Source organism: Bactrocera tryoni, chromosome 4 (genome assembly GCF_016617805.1).
Source record: "Bactrocera tryoni isolate S06 chromosome 4, CSIRO_BtryS06_freeze2, whole genome shotgun sequence".
Taxonomy (NCBI): domain Eukaryota; kingdom Metazoa; phylum Arthropoda; class Insecta; order Diptera; family Tephritidae; genus Bactrocera; species Bactrocera tryoni.
Window position 1 is genome coordinate 75,021,191 of NC_052502.1, and position 19,525 is coordinate 75,040,715.

Here is a 19,525-nt window from a genome sequence, read left to right on the forward strand (position 1 = left end):
CGAATTTTTGATTTTGATAGGTTTCGAATGACAGATGATAGCTGGAACATGACATATGCAGCTGTAGAGCGATAGATGACAGCTATAAAATGACAGATGACAGACAAAGGTCATTCAATTATAAAAATGCTATTTCATTTTAAATTTCAGTCTTCTTGTGTCACACGATGTATGACAGATGACAGCTAATACAACCAATAAAGCAAAATAAATGGTGCTAGAGCCCAGAAGTCAAATGAGAAGCCTCAAAATACTATAATAACGAAATAATTTTGATATTTTAAAAGAAAATCTATTTGAAAGGTAATAGATGACGTATGACAAATGACAGATGACATGTGACAGATGGTAATAACTAATGACACAATGTAAATATAATTAGGGAAAGTCGAATGTGACAAGAGTTTTAATTTCACTTGAGCACCAAACGGTATACCTATAATAATTGACGCTAGATGCAATGACCCATGACAGCTGACAGATGACAAAGTCAATGAAAATGATGTTCAACTAAAAACCATCGTTTTTCGTTCCAAATAATTTAAATATAGCTACAAAAAATGTTATTTACTTCTTTCTTCACCTACGCTCTGCTTTAAATGATACCATAGACACAATTGCTTTCTCGTCTGACTGGTTCTCGACATAAATGACAAAAAGCCCAAAATTTCAAGGAAAAAATTCGCTTGTAATAAACACGCGCTCATTAGTTCGTCGACTCGCTCAAGCGCGTGTCTGAGCAGGTCTTACAAATACATATGCACATGTATGTTAGTATTGTAACTATGTGTTTTGACTCGCGCCTTTGTTCGACATTATCGTATTGATTGGCATTGCCATTAATAACATTGACAGACGTACATACATATGTATGTACGACCTTTTTGGCGCAAAGCCGCTTACAGTTGCACAATGCGCGATTCTTTAAATGAACACGGCACAGTGATCAGTGCTTACGATACCCACACTGCATGTGGCACTTACTCATGCCTTTCTTTCACACTTTTTTTTTGCAAAAAAAAAAAAATTTTGTCGACTTATGTGTTTTTGTTCTGTAAGCTTATTTTTGACATTTTTGTCTTTTGTTAGACATTCTTCACTTATGATTTTCGCATTTGTATACCGTATAGCGGTGTGTTTGTGATGTTATGTATGATACAATGCTCAATGAAAATGTAGCAAATAATATTGGCCCGTGTATGTATGGAAGCTGAAATCTTTAACGAAATGTCAACTTATGCATTCAGTTAAACTTCGTTTGATTGTTTTCCTTTTCACTGTCTGATCTGCTAATATTTTTTTCATTATTAGCAGTACTCACACATGTGTGTTTTATTAATATTTAGACTTTTTGATGTGTCTTTTGGGAATTTGAAATTTTTTAATAAAACAATGTAAAAAAAAAATTATTGAAGAGTAAAGTACATATCACAAGTATCGATAATCAGATTAGTCTGCACAAAAAATATATTTTTTTTCGATCAATAATTCTTTACTCTGAGTTGTGTATACTAAATACGAAAACTAAATACGACTATTTTAGGCTCATAGTCGCCAAAATGTTTGAAATGAAAAATTGCAAATATTGATTAAAATTGAAATTGCTTGGTTGGAGTCAATACAAAAAAAATTATAATTTTTATTTACAAAAATAAAATAAATATTAAAATTAAAATTTCGAAAAAATACAAATGAAGAAATCAAGCCGATTTGATTTTTTAGTTAAAAAAATTAAACTAAATTAAACATTTTAAAAATAAATTTTAAAGAATTAATAAAAATTGTGACAAATTCATAAGAATCATATCCAATTTTTAATTAAAAATAATATAGTTAAATGAAAAAAATTTTGGAATAAATTATGATAAAAAAAAAATTAGAAAAAATTCAAAAGAATAAACTTTATTTTTATATAAAATTAAGAAATTACGTTTATTGTTCTTTCATTATTTTGAAGAAAGTAAGGCGTGTACACTATTTTCTGTAAGATAATTATTTAAAAATAATGAATTTTGAAAAATTAAAATTTCACAATAAAGTTGAGGTTAAGGCTTGGGTAGAATAAAATAAAATATAATATTGAAAGATGTGGTGCTTGGTTTCCTAATTAAAAAAATTAGTAAAATAAGGTTAGAAAAAAATTAACTAATTAAAAAAAAATTAAGTCAAATTAAAAAATTTTAAGAACTAAAAATAAATTATAAAAACTTAAAAAGTAAATTATTAAAAATTAAAAATAAATTATGAAAAATGTATTTAAAAGTCAAAAAATTTTTATGACACTTTTATTTAATTGATTCCTCATTATTTTGATGAAAGTAAGGCTTGTACACTATTTTCCGTAGGATAATTATTTAAAAATATTGAATTTTGAAAAATTAAAATTTCAAAAGAAAATTGAAGTGATATGTATAGCTTAGTTGGAATTAAAAAAATATTATATTGAAATATGTGCTTGGTTTTTTAATTAAAAAAAGAGTTAAATAAATTTAAGGAAATTTTAAAAATAAACTAAATTTTGAAAAATAAAAAAAAATTTAAATAAAAATATAAAACTTAAAAAAACAATAGAACTTAAACAACTTAAAATGTCTGAAATTTTTTTTAGTAAAATTTTAAAATTAAACTAAATTTTGAAAAATTTAAAAAAACTATTTAAAAAACTTAAAAATTAAAAGAACTTTCAGTAGAAAAAATAAAATATTAAAGTTTTTTTTTTATTTTTTAATAGAAGAAAATTCAAATAAATTAATTTTTAAAAAAATTAAAAAAAAATTAATTAAAAAAGTTAAAACTTAATTTATTTAAAATAATTTTTATTAAAAATATTTTTTTTTTTTAATTTTTGTAGTAAAATTTTAAAAATAAATTAAATTTTGAAAAATAAAAAAAAAAAAATATAATTAAATGTTAAAAATTAATTTAATTAAATTTAAATTTAAATGCCCAGCCTACTATGCTTAAATTTAAACTTAAATTTAATTTAATTAATTTTTTAATTAAAAAGACTTAGAACGTAAACAACTTAAATTTTTTTTATTTTTTTTTAGTAAAATTTTAAAAATAAATTAAATTTTGAAAAATGAAAACTTATTTTAATTAAACTAATTTTTTTAGTAACATTTTAAAAATTAATTAAATTTCGAAAAATTAAAAAAAAATTAATTAAAAAATGAAAACTTAGAAGAACTTGTAGAAAAAATTAAATTAATTTTTTTAATAAGAAAGAAATTTGATATCAAACTGGCCTGCGCACTTCTCTTCCATCCATTAATTAGAAATATCAAATTTTGAAAAATTTCAATTTGAAATTAATTTAAAAAAATTAAAAATAAAACAATTAAAAAATTAACAAAATTTGGAAAAATTAATAGAAAAACAACATAAAAAATTTTTTTATGAAATACTTTGTCTAATATACATACATATGTATTTCGCATATTATTCTAATTTTTAAAATTTTTTCTTAAACTTAATTTTTTGAAAATAGTAATATGTCATATTAAAGATATCGCTATTGAAAACTTATTTATTTTTTTCATATCCATTTGACTAAAAGCATCAAACACACTCCCACAGCGAAAAAAGAAATATGTATGTCAATAAAAATCCGAAAGGAAATTGGATTCTATCAATTGCTTACATTTGATTTTTAATCTCAAAGGTTTGCCATTTGATTGGCGGCTCTACAAAAACACCTACAAGCGAGGCAAAAACATTTTTAGCTTAAAGCTTTAGAAAATGCTACAAAAGCACTAACACATTCATACGAACATATGGAAATTTCCCTTACTTCGCCTCTCGGCACCATTTAATCACAGTGAATTCCCACGCCGCTTCAATAAAAGCGATTTTTAATATTTTTCATATTTTTTGCTAGACTTTGTGTGTGCCGAAATTTCGCAGGAATTATCCCTCCGGCGGCTTTACAGCAACAAGAGTAGGCTTATTGCACAAACCAACTGCTGCACACTGAGCTCACACGCATCGCTCAACTAAGAATGCGTGCAATGCGTGTGCATATGTGTGTGTGTGTGGGTGTGTAAGAGTATATAATATGCCCAGCCAACTATGCTTGTAAGCGGCTTAGCAAATATCTTGCTTATGTTAAGCACTACTTACTGATGAGTTTTGAGGGCGATTATTTCCCTTCTAAATCAATCATTGGCTTTTTCAGTTATTAGCCTCGCTTTTGTGTGTACATGTGTGTTGGGCTTTTCGCCAATAGCAAAGGACACTTCTCAGAAGTATTAAGTACAATAACTGCAATGTCAAATAGCAATATTGCGCTTAATGCGAATTTAGGGATTATTTCATGCAGCGGGAAATATTTTTTTTTTTTTTTAATCGGATCAGGGTCACTTTTAGAAAGCTTTGACTAAATTCTGCAGCACTGAAAAAATAGCAAAAAAATTTTAATCGCCATGCAATTATTTTATTTTTGATATTTTTCCTTTTGTTAATTTTACAAATGCTTTAATCTTTTGCTTGAAATGGCGAACATTTTAGTTGGTTTAAAAGCTTTTTACATATTTCAACAGAGTTAAGCGAAAAACGCAATTTATAGATTATTTTTATTTGTTAAATAGTGAAAGATATTTATAGATTTCATTAAGCCGTTGAAATAATAATTCTCTAATTTTTTTGGAAAATTTGAAATTCAGTTCGGAGGCTTTTATTCATTGAATAAATTAAATAAAAAATATTTATAGGGATATAATAAATTAGTAAGGTTAAGAGGTCGATCCTAACAGCGATCTTACTTAGAAAGTTTAGAACGCCGGTTCTTTGTGGTATCTAAAATTACCTTATAAGTACATTTTTTCAAGTATTAGTTTTTCAGCTTTTTCTTGATAAAAAATTGCATAGTTTTAGGCTTGCTTTTTGATATAATTTGTTTATATACTGTGTCTATGCATTACATAATAAAAATTTGCCCCACCATTGTTATTGAATGCCTTTGAAGTACCTGCTGAATATTTCATCCGAAAAGTATGCAATATGCTAATGCATAATCTCTACAGCAAAGCATTGCTTCGACAAATTTGTGATTTTGTTGTACCCGCAGGCGTCTCATTTTCCTGAAACGATTTAGAAAGGGCACACACTACCAACTTGTAGTGCCACAGACATACTGCTTGCTCTGTAGCCTTGAAGTATGCTTCATATACATTGTGTGCTTTAATACGCATTAAAATAATTAACTTTAAACTTCTTAAGCTACATGAAAAGTCAACAAACTGAGTGAAATGAATTTGTTATTAAAGGAATTGCATTAAAAGTATTAACGACACGCTCGAGCGCTGACAACTTCGCTTGAACGCCCATTAAATTTGAAAAAAATTACACATAAATAACGATTTTGCAATTACTTTTTGCTTTAATACACTTAATATACATCGTATATTGAATGAGCTGCGGCAAAGCGCTTATGCAGTTAACTTTCAAGTTGATCAAAGGCTTCACACAAAAAAAGTTACTCATACGCCAAGGCGGTGCTGCCACCAGCTGTATGCCAGTATGCCAGAGTTTTCATTAAATTTTAGTAGGCAACATTTTATGCACACGCTTTGTGCGAGTGTGTGTTTTTTTATATATATGTGTGTGTGTATGAGCATTCACGTTGTATGCGAGTATATGTGTGTGTGCCTCATGTGCGATGATTAACAATTTCGTCAGCTTTATTGCTGTGCTGGTTTATTATCTGCTTGCCATTGTTGTTATTGCCGAGTGCGTAATAAATTTGCTTGGCTATCGGCGCGCACATATACACTCTCATATACGCATGTACAGACACAAACACAGCGACAGCCAGCATTAAACGCTCGAGCCAAGCTGCTACCCAATTTAATGCCAATGAAATGCGGTTACACATACATTAAACTTTGAGTGTGTGTGTGGCTATGTATGCAGAGTGTGTAAAAGCATTAATTACTGCTTGCGTGCGCATATGTGTGTATGTGTGTGTGTCTGGCAGCTCATCTCGGCAGCCGGAAACGACAATGGCAAAGACATGTTTACAAGCAAGCATTGCGAGCATGTTGTTGTATCCTGTTTATATAGCCAAGTAGAGGATTATTGCTCGGCCTGTTGCTTGTGAGGCACATGAACACACACACTCACATGCAAGCGTATAAGACTGCACTCCTTCATTTTATTGCTATACATACACACACACTCAAACTATGCCTGCTTTGTGTATGTATAGCATATTTATTGTTGTTGTTGTTTTCGCTTGTGTTTTTCCACCACACACCCATAATATACCTCAAGTGAGTAGAGCGTAGCGCAGTTTTGTGTGTTTTTCTTTGCTACTAGCGGCTCATGTGTGCGGCAGCGTGTTCATTTATCAGCTGGTCACTCGTTGCTTGACCGTCACACTTCAATGAAAATGTTCACTCAATTACGCTTGAAGGCTTAATTCAGGCGCTCTCTTGCGGGTGAGCTGAAGTGGCGCAAACGGCGAACGAATGCGTAGATGAAAAGTGCGAAGCAATGTGGGAGATAATGAAAGTGAGAGAGTGAAGGTGGTTCAACATATAAAGTTTTAGCATGAGGATAGGAAGTAAATAGAAAGATAAAAATAATAACAAATAAACATAAAAAATAAATAAATAAAATGTATCAATTTCTTTTTTGGTTTGAAATTTTCTTAATATAATTTAAAACATAAATTAAAAACTCTTCATTAAATTCCTTATTTTTTATTTTTGAAATAAAACAACTTTGACATTTTTTATTTAAGTTGAATTTTTCTTTAACAAAAAAAAAATTAGTCTTATAATTTGGAGACTTTTTAAGGTTGCGTTTATACCGAAGGCCGAAAAGAGCTCTCACGTACATAGGTGCTAAGGATTTCAGACAATTTAGTCTATCCACGATTCTGTTGAAAACGTTGGAGAGACTCATCGAACTGTACACGCCGAAATTATAAAATTATTTCTAAAAATTATATAGCAGTTTTAAACTCTAAATTATTCGATGTAACGTAGCATACCTTAAGGCTGTGAACTGAAATTCCAATAATATAGACCACTAACAGTAACTGAAAAACTTAGCAAATTAAAGGGCTAAATTAGTACCAAGTTGTCGTTAGCATACCAAAGATATAATCTACCTAAAAGTATGCAATATTTTTACCAATGTATAATGCGAAAATTTTTTAAATATATATTTCAACCTTTAAACTTTTTAAAATGAAGCTGAAAGCTGCAGCATTTTACAGACTGCAACGCTCAATAAAGCTATTTAGGTTTTGGCCCTTAAAAGTATGCACTACATTTTTGTGAACTTGAATTTTTGTGAGTTTTGCCTCTTAGCTGCATTTAGTTTCAGCAAACCCTAGTAAGAAACTAATATTATTGAAACCGCCTAAATGTAGGCAATTTTTATAAAAATTGTATATCTTGTTTGTTTTGAGATTTTTTGCTATCTTAGTACACATGGCTCACAGAGTAACAAAATTAAGAAACACTGCTTAAAATCATTCGCCTGAATGTAGGCAACCAGGTACTAAAAATTGCAGATTTGGAGAAAATTCAGTTTAAGAAAGCACGCTTGAACTTAAAGTGTGAACGAAATTCAAATAAATAAATCGTAGGATACACTCCCGCCTTTCACAAGTCCTTTTGTAGATTATAACTGTTATTTAATCTACTAAACTAGTACCAAAAAGACACCCTTGTTTATTAAGCCCAGTATTTTCTTGTATAATTGTTCTTACAGAGCAAATCTATGCCAATAGAGTTTATTCATTAACTGAAAGGATATTAAATAGTAGACGTAGTGTGTAGCTATAGTCTACATGTGGGCGCATTTGTTAATATACAAACACACTATCAAGGCAAGTTGATATGAAACAAAGAGACACTACTGTAAGCATATTTACCAAGCCATCCCGGCGTGGTAAGATAAAAGCACACAATTTTATATGGCTGTGCGAGGTAGATACCGGCACCTAAAAGTAGGCAATGTGACAGCACAGAACAACGATTTACAATAGCTACGCAATGTTTATCCATATAAACTCACATATAGGATGAATTTTAGCGGACGTATGTACAAATACACACATGTATAAGCTTAGCATGTGCATGTGCGTCGTAGGCAGCTTAACTATATTTGTCTACAAAAGTAGCTTACGCTCCCAAGTATGTTTGCATGCAACTGTGAGCCGTCATCTTGTAAATGTTTACAGAGGATCGATGAGCATACAAGCAGCAAGGCAAATAGCAATAAATATACCCACCTACATGTGCGAGCAATGACCGACTGCATGGCGAGCAGGCAAGCAACAGCTCTACCATCCAAGTACTACAGTGACAGTCGGGCAATCGTTAACTGTCACTGTCTCCGTCGCCTCGGTGTGAGTCAGCAACTGTCGTGTCGGTAGTACGTTTTATGGCTTAAAGGTGGCGGATGTTGGACAGGAAGTTGTCTACCGCCAGGCGCCTAGAGGGGCGCTTACCCCAAGCAGAGTTATCAGCGGTGGTCGCTGTCGCCGCACATTGGTTTTTGGTTCACTTTTTCATATTGCAATGGTTTCAGTCCAAGTATGGTGATTTCTGTGTGGAACTTTGTGTGATGCTGTATACGCTGGCATGCTTTTAGGCGCGTGCTGTGCAAATCGATTTTCAAACAAGTTTTATTTCCAATCAAAATGGGTTTAAGCTCTGGAACAGCTCATAGAAAGAGCCACTCCGTACAATTTAGTGCTGAATAAATCGATTTGAAGGCGAATGTGAAAATGGTGCGCCTAAGTTGATACAACACTCCATTTTGCAACACAATTTACTGCTTTAAAAGCGAGAACAAATTTCAAATTGTTACAAAGTTCAATTAATATTTGTTGCATATAAACTGTTGAAATACAATATATATCTTTATTTAGCATACCTTTAGGCGAAATCGAAGTTGCTCACTGCCATATGAAGAATATTAAAACTAAAACGGCCTAGGAGTGTTTGGAGTTAAAAAAAACGAGAAGTAATAATGGAATTGATTGCACACATTATTTTTAACAGTAATACTTTCCGCAGTTCTATTTTCGGCCCACAGCTCTTAACCCTTTTGGCTCTTAACTCGTTCAATCTACATATATCAGTAAACGCTATCACCACTTTATTCAATATTCCGTCCACAAATTCCATTCTTTCGCGGCAACTTATGGCCAATTGAATTGAGTGGAGGCGTTAATTTTTATTCAGCGCCTAAAATTATACCATGCTACAAATAAAGAAATATTTGAAGGCAATATATCGAACTTTATTCAAATATACAGATAAACGTAATAGTAAAAATTGTAGCGCCTGCAACACTTTACATAAAAGGCTTTCAGTACAATCAAATTACTCACTTCCAATAAAATGAATCTCTCTTTTTTTTTTGAATCTGTAATCATAATGCGCACAATACGTAGAAAGTAAACCCTTTTCTGTTCTAAAACAAGTCAAATATACTCCAGCAGCCTAAAACTATGCTACAGTTCAATTAAGAGTAACAAAATTTTCAAAATTCTCTATTATTTACGAGCGTGCAACCAATAACTTTTTGAAAGCGGTTCAATTACAGCCATTTATGTCGAAAATATTACTTTTGACTTTTGTGCCTGAAAGCATGCAATATTTTCTTATCAGTAATCGAAATATTGATTTATTTTTGTACCCCCTGAACAGTAAAGCGCAGACGAAGCATGGAAGAAATATAAATTCAACAATAAAAGTGTGTGATACAGTATGTAAGCCTAAAACGCTGCTACAGCTTTGGCTGCCATAGCTAAGCGAAGGGATTCTAATTTCGCAAAACGAAATTTAACTTAGTAAATCTTAAAATTTGTATGGAATAAAAAATATTCTAGTTAAAAAGCTCGAAGCGAATAAAATGCCTAATGGTATGCTTTGTTTTTTTTCGTATTTTTCTGTAAGACTAATAAGTGCATGATTCGATATTTGTTGCAGACATTTTCTTATGGCATTTGCCATTTGAGACCAATTAATGGCTTTGCTAAGTAACTGTAAAATAGATAATTAAAAACTAGTTCAAAGCGCCTAAAATATGCCGCTCACTTATTCGCTGTGCCAAATAAAGTTAAACAACTGATCTGTAACCTGCTTTCTTGTAGGTAGAACGACGATTTATTGGCGTTGAAATTGAAAATTAAAAAATTTTAATGTGTCCGCTCACAAAAGTAGGCAATGTTTTCAGCTTATAAGCTTTTATTGCAATTAAGGGTAAAGTGTGTTGTTGCAACAACTGTTCTGTAAGGCGCTACTTAAATAGTATTTAATTATAAGTGTGTTCTGTAGTATACTGCTCCCAAAATTAGGCAATTTTCTGAATTTTCGTTACATTTTTATTAATTTTGCTATGTAAATGTGCAGTAGACAAGCAAAATTCCATATGCCTGCTAAAGTGTAACACATGACCAAATTATTTGCAGTTATAATGGCGTTTAAGCCTAAAAGCATGCTAAGATTTTTTTATTTCTTTTTGTGTCACTTGGTAGCCGAAATTCTGCTTTTACTTCTCATAACTAACTAAAGCCCATTTACTGTGGTACTTATTGGCAATCCTACATCAGCTCCGTAAATTAATATTATTTGCTCACACTCAATTAGTAAAATTAGTCAGGTGTTGACCAGCCGTACTTTCGCAACTCCCTTCAGCACACACTAGGCATTTACTGCTCTTTACATAAGCTAGCTGATTGTGTCAGTTGAGCAATCAAGACTGCAATAGCACCTAAATTTATGCAACACTCTATTTGCTTTATAAATACGTGTGAGTTTCAACGAATGGCAATAAATTTTAGAAGCTTCAAAGCTGGCATGAATATGTTTATATACATACATATATATATATGTATATATGTATATCCGTAATTCTGCCAGTGTACGCCTGTTGGCGGACTACCGGTTAGCCTGAGTGACCTGTTGACACGTCACTTCGACACATACTCCACATATGCGGGCACTAACTTGCTCTAGTAGCTGTTAATATTTGCACAGCAATGCTGCTGCTACTCTTTGCTGGCTTAGCATATGTGTGCAATATATGGTGCGCCTCACTGTATGCATTCATTTTGTTTGGTCACTTAATTAAATTAAGCTATCATATTAGTGTCATCGATGTGCGACGATACGTGGCTTGCAGCAAGCGTACACACCCCCCTCACCCACCGCGCACCTAAAAATGAAAGTTATGGCAAGTCAGCCTTAAAGTATGCAACAGTTAGGTGATATGCCGGCTCTTAAAATCTAACAAACAGGCGAGCGTGTGTGTGCGTGATTAAATTTAGGTCAACTCCTCCTCCTGCTGCCAACCAGCAGCTTAGCCGCATGCACATACACTGACGTTCAATTACTTTACTGATTGTTGTTGTAGGCTTTGTTATTGTGTGTGCATCCTTCTATTATTTGTAAATTTCCTTAATTTATTACAATTTCATTACAATGTACATACTAATTAGTTCTGCTTGCAGCACTCAACATTACAAAGCGCTGCGCCTAAATGTATGCTCAATCCATATATGATGCGCTATTAGTATTTAAGACAATATTAGGCAGCAGCTCATTATTAGTAATAATTTTGAGTGTTGTGTTTATATGCATTTATTTGTTCATTAATTATAGCATAAAATCAATTATTTGCGAGCGATTGCAGTGCCTGAAAGTATGCACTTGCTGATTAGGAAAGGTGTTTGAGTATATGTCCATGAACTAGTGGTAAGCGAAATTCATAACTGTTAAGAGGAGAGTTGTTGTTTCAGCATGTGTTAAATTAACACTGAAAGCGCCCGAAGCTATGCAACAACTAACAAGATATTTAATTGAAGCATCAATAAGCGTGCAAATGCAGCATTTTACTAATTCAAGATATGCTGCTCATTGGAAAGTATGCATTTCTGTCAATAGCATAGCTGATTATTTCCATAAGCGCCTTGACGTATGCAACGGAATTGATAAAACTTGTTAATTTGCAGAAAATTTTTAGACAGAAACCAATTTCCGCTCGAAAACAATAATTATTGCAACGCGTGCCTGAAATTAGGCAGCAATTTTGCTATATTTTAAATGTTTAGTATTTGAATATAATGTTTAATATTTAAAGTAAAAAACGATCGATTCAGAGCGGAATGAAAATTTCGCTAAAACGGCTCGACTTAAAGTTTTAACAGAATCTTTTTAGACATATTCATCAGGTAGTTATTGTAAAAGTAAAAAATTCGATAATAATTTCGATTTTAGAAGCCACGCTGAAGCATAAATTTTATTCACAAAAATCGACTTTACTTCCGAGAAGCCGAAATTTTGTCAAAATTCAAAATTTTAACTGGTCACGCATATTTCGTAATTCTTTATAACTACATACTTCAAAAGTTACAAGCAAACGCCGCTGGCGCCTTTGGCTATGCCAAACTTTTTCTTTATTTCGCTAACATGTCATATTTCTTTCAGCACAAAGTTCTCTCGTTTATCATTTAAGCCTTTGGCTGCTAGCTATCTGCCTGTCAACCATTTCACCAAGCTCTTATCGACGTTGACAGTTCGTGTAAATTCAGAAAAATGGCAGTTGTAAATATTTTAAAACAGACTAACTGTCATTCAATGCAATTTTCGTATTTATATTTAATTTCTTTTTATTTATTACGGCTGTGTGACATAATTTCAGCGCTCAATTGTGTTGTTGTGCAGCAGCGCACTGCGTCACCACCCTACACTGTTCTCATTTCGCTGCGAGACTGTTTTATTCCGTCTTCTTGTTTGCTTTCGCTCTTACACCCTGTACAGGCCATACTATATGTGGAAAACTTTTTTGTTTGTCAAGATATCGGCACATAATTTGGCAAGCTTTATTATCTTAAACAATAGTATAATTCTTAGGGAAATTTTTTAGATCGGATAACTATAGCATATAGCCGCTATACAAACTGGTCGACCAAAATGAAGTTCGAGTATGGAAAACCTTTTTATTTGTTAAGATAATTTAACGAATTTTGACATAGTTTATTATCCAAAACAGCGCTACAATTTCCCAAGAAATTTTTTAGATCGGTTCACTATAGCATATAGCCGCCATACAAACTGATGGATCAAAATCAAGTGCGAGTATGGGAAACTTTTTTATTTGTCAAGATATCTTCACGAATTTTAACACAGATTTTTGTTCTAGGCCATACTATAATCTCTGAACAAATTTTTCAGATCGGACCACTATATCATATAGCTGCCATACTACCTGGCAGATTAAACTCATATCCTTGTATGGAAAACTTTTTTGTTTATGAAAATATCTTCACGAAATTTGGTGTAGATTACTATTCCAAGAAATGGTAAAATATTCGAACAAATTGTTCAAATCGGACCACTATAGCATATAGCTGCCATACAAACTGAACGTTCAATTTCAAGGCCACGGAGAGAAAATTTTTATTTGTGTGGGGTATTATAGCTTCGTTGCAAGCAAAGTCACCATTTTTCTTGTTTTTGTTGTTGTTTTGCTTTTGCTTTTCATCAATTTTATGTGGCTTAATGCAGGTAAATAAATATTGAATTGAAATAAACAAATGAAATCGAGCGGAGTAAATAAATTTCTGTTGTGTGCGCAAATTATGGCGTTTTAATTGTTATTGTTTTTGTTGTTTGCTAGCGTGGTAGTGCTTTTAATATTAATTTCATTAATTTGCGTGTATACACCGGTGAATATTTAATTGTATTATATTATTTTTTTTTTCCTTGAATTAGTTTTAAAATATGATTTCGTGAAAATTTATCCGCATTAATATTTATTATTATTTTATTTTCATTAATTTTTTCAATGCCAGCAATTATAACTTCCGATAAACATGTATTTAAATGCTTAATATTTTTTTGGAATATTTTTATATTTATTTAATAATTGTTACTTAATTGAATTTAATGCTATAAATACATTTTAATGATATTTTTTTTGCAAGAAAAACATATTTTGAACGCAGCCTTAATTGTTTGCTGTTGATCAGCAAATATTTATTCAGTAATAAATAAAAAAATACTGGAATTGCGCTTTTGAGTAATGAGAGGCTGTAAGTTTTGTGTTAATCAAAATTTATTTAAGTTATTTAATTTAATTTCTCAATGAAAAATCTAGACCTTCAAACATAAAATAACAATATACATAAATATATGAACTGCCATCAAATTATAAATTATTACCAAAAAATAATAATTAATTAAAAATTAATAAAATTAAATAAATTCTATGAAAATATATTTCCAAAAATAAAGAAATTTTCCACTATTGAAAGCAGACTTCTATAAAAACGTAGCGCGTAAGGTAATTGAAAAAAAAACTTAGCCTACAGTAAAGAGACTCGCGATAGAAGAACGTATTTCCACACCAATATCCTAAATAATATTCAATTGAAGCTTATCGTACTCATATATAATACAAAATATCAGTCTTATTAAGCAATTGCCTATATTTAGGCGAATTTTTGTTTAACAACCAGCGATTTGCGCCAGCGCACCGTGTTCGTGCCACAATAGCTTTAAAGATATTAAGTAACAACTCTTCACACCCATATTTATAGTATAAATTGGATTTTCTAAACAATTGCCTACATTTAGGCGAGTATAAAACAACCAACATGTTTGAAGATTCGCATATTTCGACTTCAATATCTTAAAAAATTTCAGTAAAAGATTTTCGCACGATATACGTATGTACATACATGGATGGTATCAGGTTTAGTAAAAAATAGCTCACAATTAGGCGATTTTCTATGGAGCAAGCAACCACTTAAGATATTTGCAGCAACATTTCGTATTTGCATTCCAATATCATCAATAATATCCAATAAAAAATTTCTCACTCATATATATTTATGTATAGCAACTGGCTTATTAAAAAGAGCCTACTTTTAGGCGATTTTCTGTAGAAATTCCTAGAGTTCTAGCTAACTTTGTTACTAATTATTGACACTAACTTCCACTAAGCGAAAGGTAGTTAGCTAATAAATATAAATAACTTTAATTGCATATTTTTGGGCGCAGTGTATCAAATGTATTAAAAAGTTAGTAACTTTACCGACAAATATAACGAGAGACAGTAATTGCTTTGTGATTTGTGTATTACAATTTCTTAATATAACTTTAAATTTAACCCACTTTTAGGCGCGTGTTGCTTCACACTTCGTCTTTAAGCAGCTGCAGCACTTGTATTGCCACTCACACCCTACTATTAATAATTTTACAGTAGTTTGCTTCAAACATTCCAACGGCAATACAACGAAAATATGCACTTAAAATTAACTGCCGACTTCTAGGCATCAAATTGCAAATTGTACACAATCCAAGACCGCCAGCAATCGCATTTGCCTAAACCATGCAGCAACATTAAAGCACAACAGCGCTGAGAGACCACACACAAACAGGCAAACAGCAACAGCATTTGCATGTGAAAATGTTGCCTAACGACAGGCGTATTAACGAAGCAATCGTTGCAATCAACACAACACAATTTAGGCCACAATTATGCAACGAATTTAGGGCTGCTTGTGGCCAAAACAAATGCATACAAATGTTGTTCGAGACATTTATCGCTTAGCTGCCCGCACACTTGATCTACTTTTAGGCGCACAACCGTACCAATCGACTGCCGATTTAGAAGTGTGAATGTGTGTATATAGTTTAGAGCGTTATATCGATAAATGAAAATTACCAGCCAACTCATAGCGACGTGCTGGGTAATATTTGACGCTTTGCTTCAATTTGGTCTTTTTTGTTGTTTTGTATTACAGTAGCTTGTTGTTGTAGCAACAGCAGCAAAGCTACAGTCAGTGCGTACAAATTAGTAGACACTTAATCCCCGAGCAGCAGAGCACGCACCGCAATTTGACGATTGAACGATTGAATGTGTGAAATTCCCAAGCATGCTTTTAGGCGCATGACACTTTTTTTCCTATTTCCTCTTCCTCTGCGTTGAGTTTGTGCATGCGTGCTGGTGCTTGACGCAACTAGTGCTTCATTTGTTTGTTGCTTAACGCCCCCCTTCCCCCTAGAGTGCGACACGTCCGTGTTTCGTGTACACACACACACGTGATATTTAGTAGTGATTTGTTTTGTATAGAGCTTCTTCACGTTACTAACATGCCAGCCGCGTTTAATGCACCTGCTTGTCTGTAGTGTAGCAGGAGTTTAGATGCTACTGGTAGGTTTGCTTACCATGCTCTTTGTTTACTTTGTACTGTGCTCGTATGTCTGGTATACTTTTAGGCGAAGCTTTGTTTGTATTTTGGAAAGTGCTTTAATGAGCTTGATGTGCATTTGGGTGACTCTTAGTATAATGGAGAGCTACTGAAATCATAAATCCTTTTATGCTCGTTTCTGAATTCAGCGAACGTGGACGACTGGTTTTGGGTGGTTCTTAAATCGTCTTCTTTTGCTTGGGCTGAGGATCTTAAAATATCGAATAGCTGCCGAAAGCATGAAGAAGTGGAGTCACTGAAGTTGAAGATGAGTAGCCATAGTGCAAATTAGAACTCATAGTACCCAGGTTATGATCCAATGCGAACATTAGATTTACTTGCTGCAAATGAACGGGCCCAATAAGTAACGATTAAATCAACTTCGAAACTTTTGAGATCTCTAGCGAAACTGTTTCCAAAACGGATATCCTCGAGCTAATAAAGGGAGATCTCCAAGTAACCGGCTGGTTCCAATTCTGTCGAAATTAGTTAGAAATGCAGCGACATAAGAGTTGAGAGGAAAGTAAAAAGATCATGAGTTATTATTCCAAAGAATGCGATCTCTAAATTAGACAAATCGGCTATGAGAAGACGTTAAGTACTCAATTGGCATCTGACGCTCAGAAATCGAAATCTGAAACCAGAAGTGACTATTCTGAAGACGGCGCTTCCTAAAGTAGAAGTATCTCGAATGGGTACACTGGAAAGACTCGATACTAGAAGGGAAATCTCTAATCACTATCGAGGAGAAAAAAGTTCTTGAGGCTCAAAATTTTGACCTCTACAACCGAGTTGATTCAAATACGAATACAGAAAAGACTCGAGACTAGAACAGAGATCTCGAAGAGAAAAAAAGTTGCTGACACTTAAGGACGGAAAATTAGAGGTGTGAAAGCTTATTTTGAAGATGGCAGAGGAGCTAAGAAGAAAATATCGGAAAATTTAACCCATGAGATCTCAGAGCAATAATGTCTGTTACTTTTAGCTTTCGGTACTCATTTAGAACTGCAAACAGTTCCGAACTACATAAAGCTTTGGCGTCTGAGGTTTAAGTATAGGAGCCAGAACTGCGAACTGCAAATCAAGACTTTGAACTTCATGTACATAAAACAGGGCGGATTCCTTCGAAATTGCAAAGGTTAAGCAAGCTTGAGCTGTCTTTGGAATGAATAAGCGGGTTTTTGAACTCGTGAACCCATGGACCCTTAATAACACTTTCTCTCTGCCATCGATGCTAGTTTAGTACTGCAAAGTAGCCAAAACTAAATATGGTAAAGCTCTGTCGTCTGTGGCTCTAAAATAGGAAACCGAACTTTAAACTGCAGACTGCAGCTCCGAGCTTCACTTTAGGGAGAGCTGACTCCTTAGAGACTGAAAAGCTTTAACAAGCTTCAGCTATCTCTGAACTCCAATAGTAGGAATTTTTAGAGATTTGATTGAACCCATTCACGTCTGAGTTGACTTGGATATTTGAGTGTCTGAAGGGCACAACAAGCTCGAAGATAACTACAAAAGTGTCCAGGTTACTGGCTACTACACTAGCTACCATATACAATACTACTACCGAAGACCAGCAGCTAGGTGCATGTATATATAATTCCTCAGACCGATACCACATAATTCTCTCCAGCAACCCACTTCTTTACAGCCTTCATGACTTCCGCCGTCAAAGTAGATAGCTTGAGTGTCTCTCCCACCTCTGCTTTGCGTAGAAAGTTCTACTTCCGCTAACCTCCTCTCTCATTAACATAATTCCACTCATCATTTAGTCATTTAAATAATTCGCTCATCAATGTTTTGTATCCACACACCATCAGCTAACAATTTGTTTTGTCTACTACTTACTAACGCCCGCGCTCTCCCACCCGCCACCATGCCACCATGCACCGGTCCATCTAAGTGTAATGTTAGCAACACATTTTCATGCGACGTGCCGCAGCACCGCTGATGAGCCACAATTGTACGTTGACGAGTGGTGCACGATTGCAAAGCGATATCCGGTTGTTTGGATCTGTGTGGGTGTGTTTGTGATTGTGTGGGTGTTATGTTAGACTGTGCCTTTGTATCTATGTATATCAGCTTGCGTGTGGTTAAATGCCAATGTAAATGCAAATGGTTGGTCATACGCTCGAATTTGCACTACCGATTTACATGGCAAACGCACACAACTACACATACACATCTATCAGCACGTATTTACACATATACATACACATACATTCGCAAACGCATATACGCATAGAAATTTGCACATTTGGCTGTTCGGCCAGCACTTGGGGCACTAAGCGTGCAACAAGCATGCACTTCATTACTCCATCTAAACCGCATAATTGGTGAATGGAGATTATCTACGGGTGTCCGTTTACACCAAAGTGTGTCTGTATGCACAGCAGCTAAGCTTTGCGTTTGCAGTTGTTTGCCTCCTAATCAGATATTTATTTTCATTGTCCGAGCAAGGAGCTGCCAAGCAGGCTATGTGCTATAAATGTGCTTAATCTGTTCTTTTGGTGGATATGCTGGAGGATGTGATCAAGACTTCCCTTAAAGATATACTCAGCATCAAGTAGAAACTAATAAACAACCGAATATATCTTGTATCAGCGTCTCATCATCTTCAATTTATGCTCTGGTCGAATCTACTTTTGCCATGTTCTGAAGGTGGGATCTTAAGGGTAGGTAACCTGTGAAGATCCCTTTTATGTTACTAAGCTTCGTCTTGTCTAGAAATAGCAACCTTTTGGTCTGTCCACCGTCAACACGACCCGAAGGTATTTTTTTGGTATGCAATGTGTTATTTGTATTCCAAGATCTAAGTTGTTCCTTTAAGGATCATTGCTTCAAACAACCCTTTGACGGAGCTGAAAGGCCTGGGACAGCTTAGAGCTATTGGTCCTCCAGCTGCCCCGATCGGGCCAGTTTTTTCAAATGTTTTTCAAAACTTTTAAAAAATTTCAGTTCTATTTTCTGATTTGCAAAGTTATAAAAGTCTGTAATTTTTTTTCTAGAATTTTTAAATTAAAAAAAACAATTCACAAAAATATTGAAAATTTGTAAAATAAACATGTTCTTTAAAGTAAAAAAATTAAATCCGATTTTTAAAATTTTTGAAAAATTTCAGTACTAATTTCTGATTTTTAAAGCTTTTAAAATTTTCCTTTTATCTAAATTTTTAGAGTTTTTCCAAATTTTAGACAAAAAATTTCACAGAAATATTAAGAATTTTTAAAAACAAAATATATATTAACTTAAAGTAAAAAACTGATTTTCAATATTTTAAAAAATTTTTTTTCAAAATTTTCC

The 19,525-nt window shown here is 33.2% G+C and overlaps 1 protein-coding gene across 5 annotated transcripts in view; it reads right to left on the bottom strand.

The window, feature by feature from the left end:
• Positions 1 to 19,525, bottom strand: part of LOC120774194 — a 279,261-nt gene that overhangs the window by 258,495 nt on the left and 1,241 nt on the right. The window lies entirely within an intron of this gene.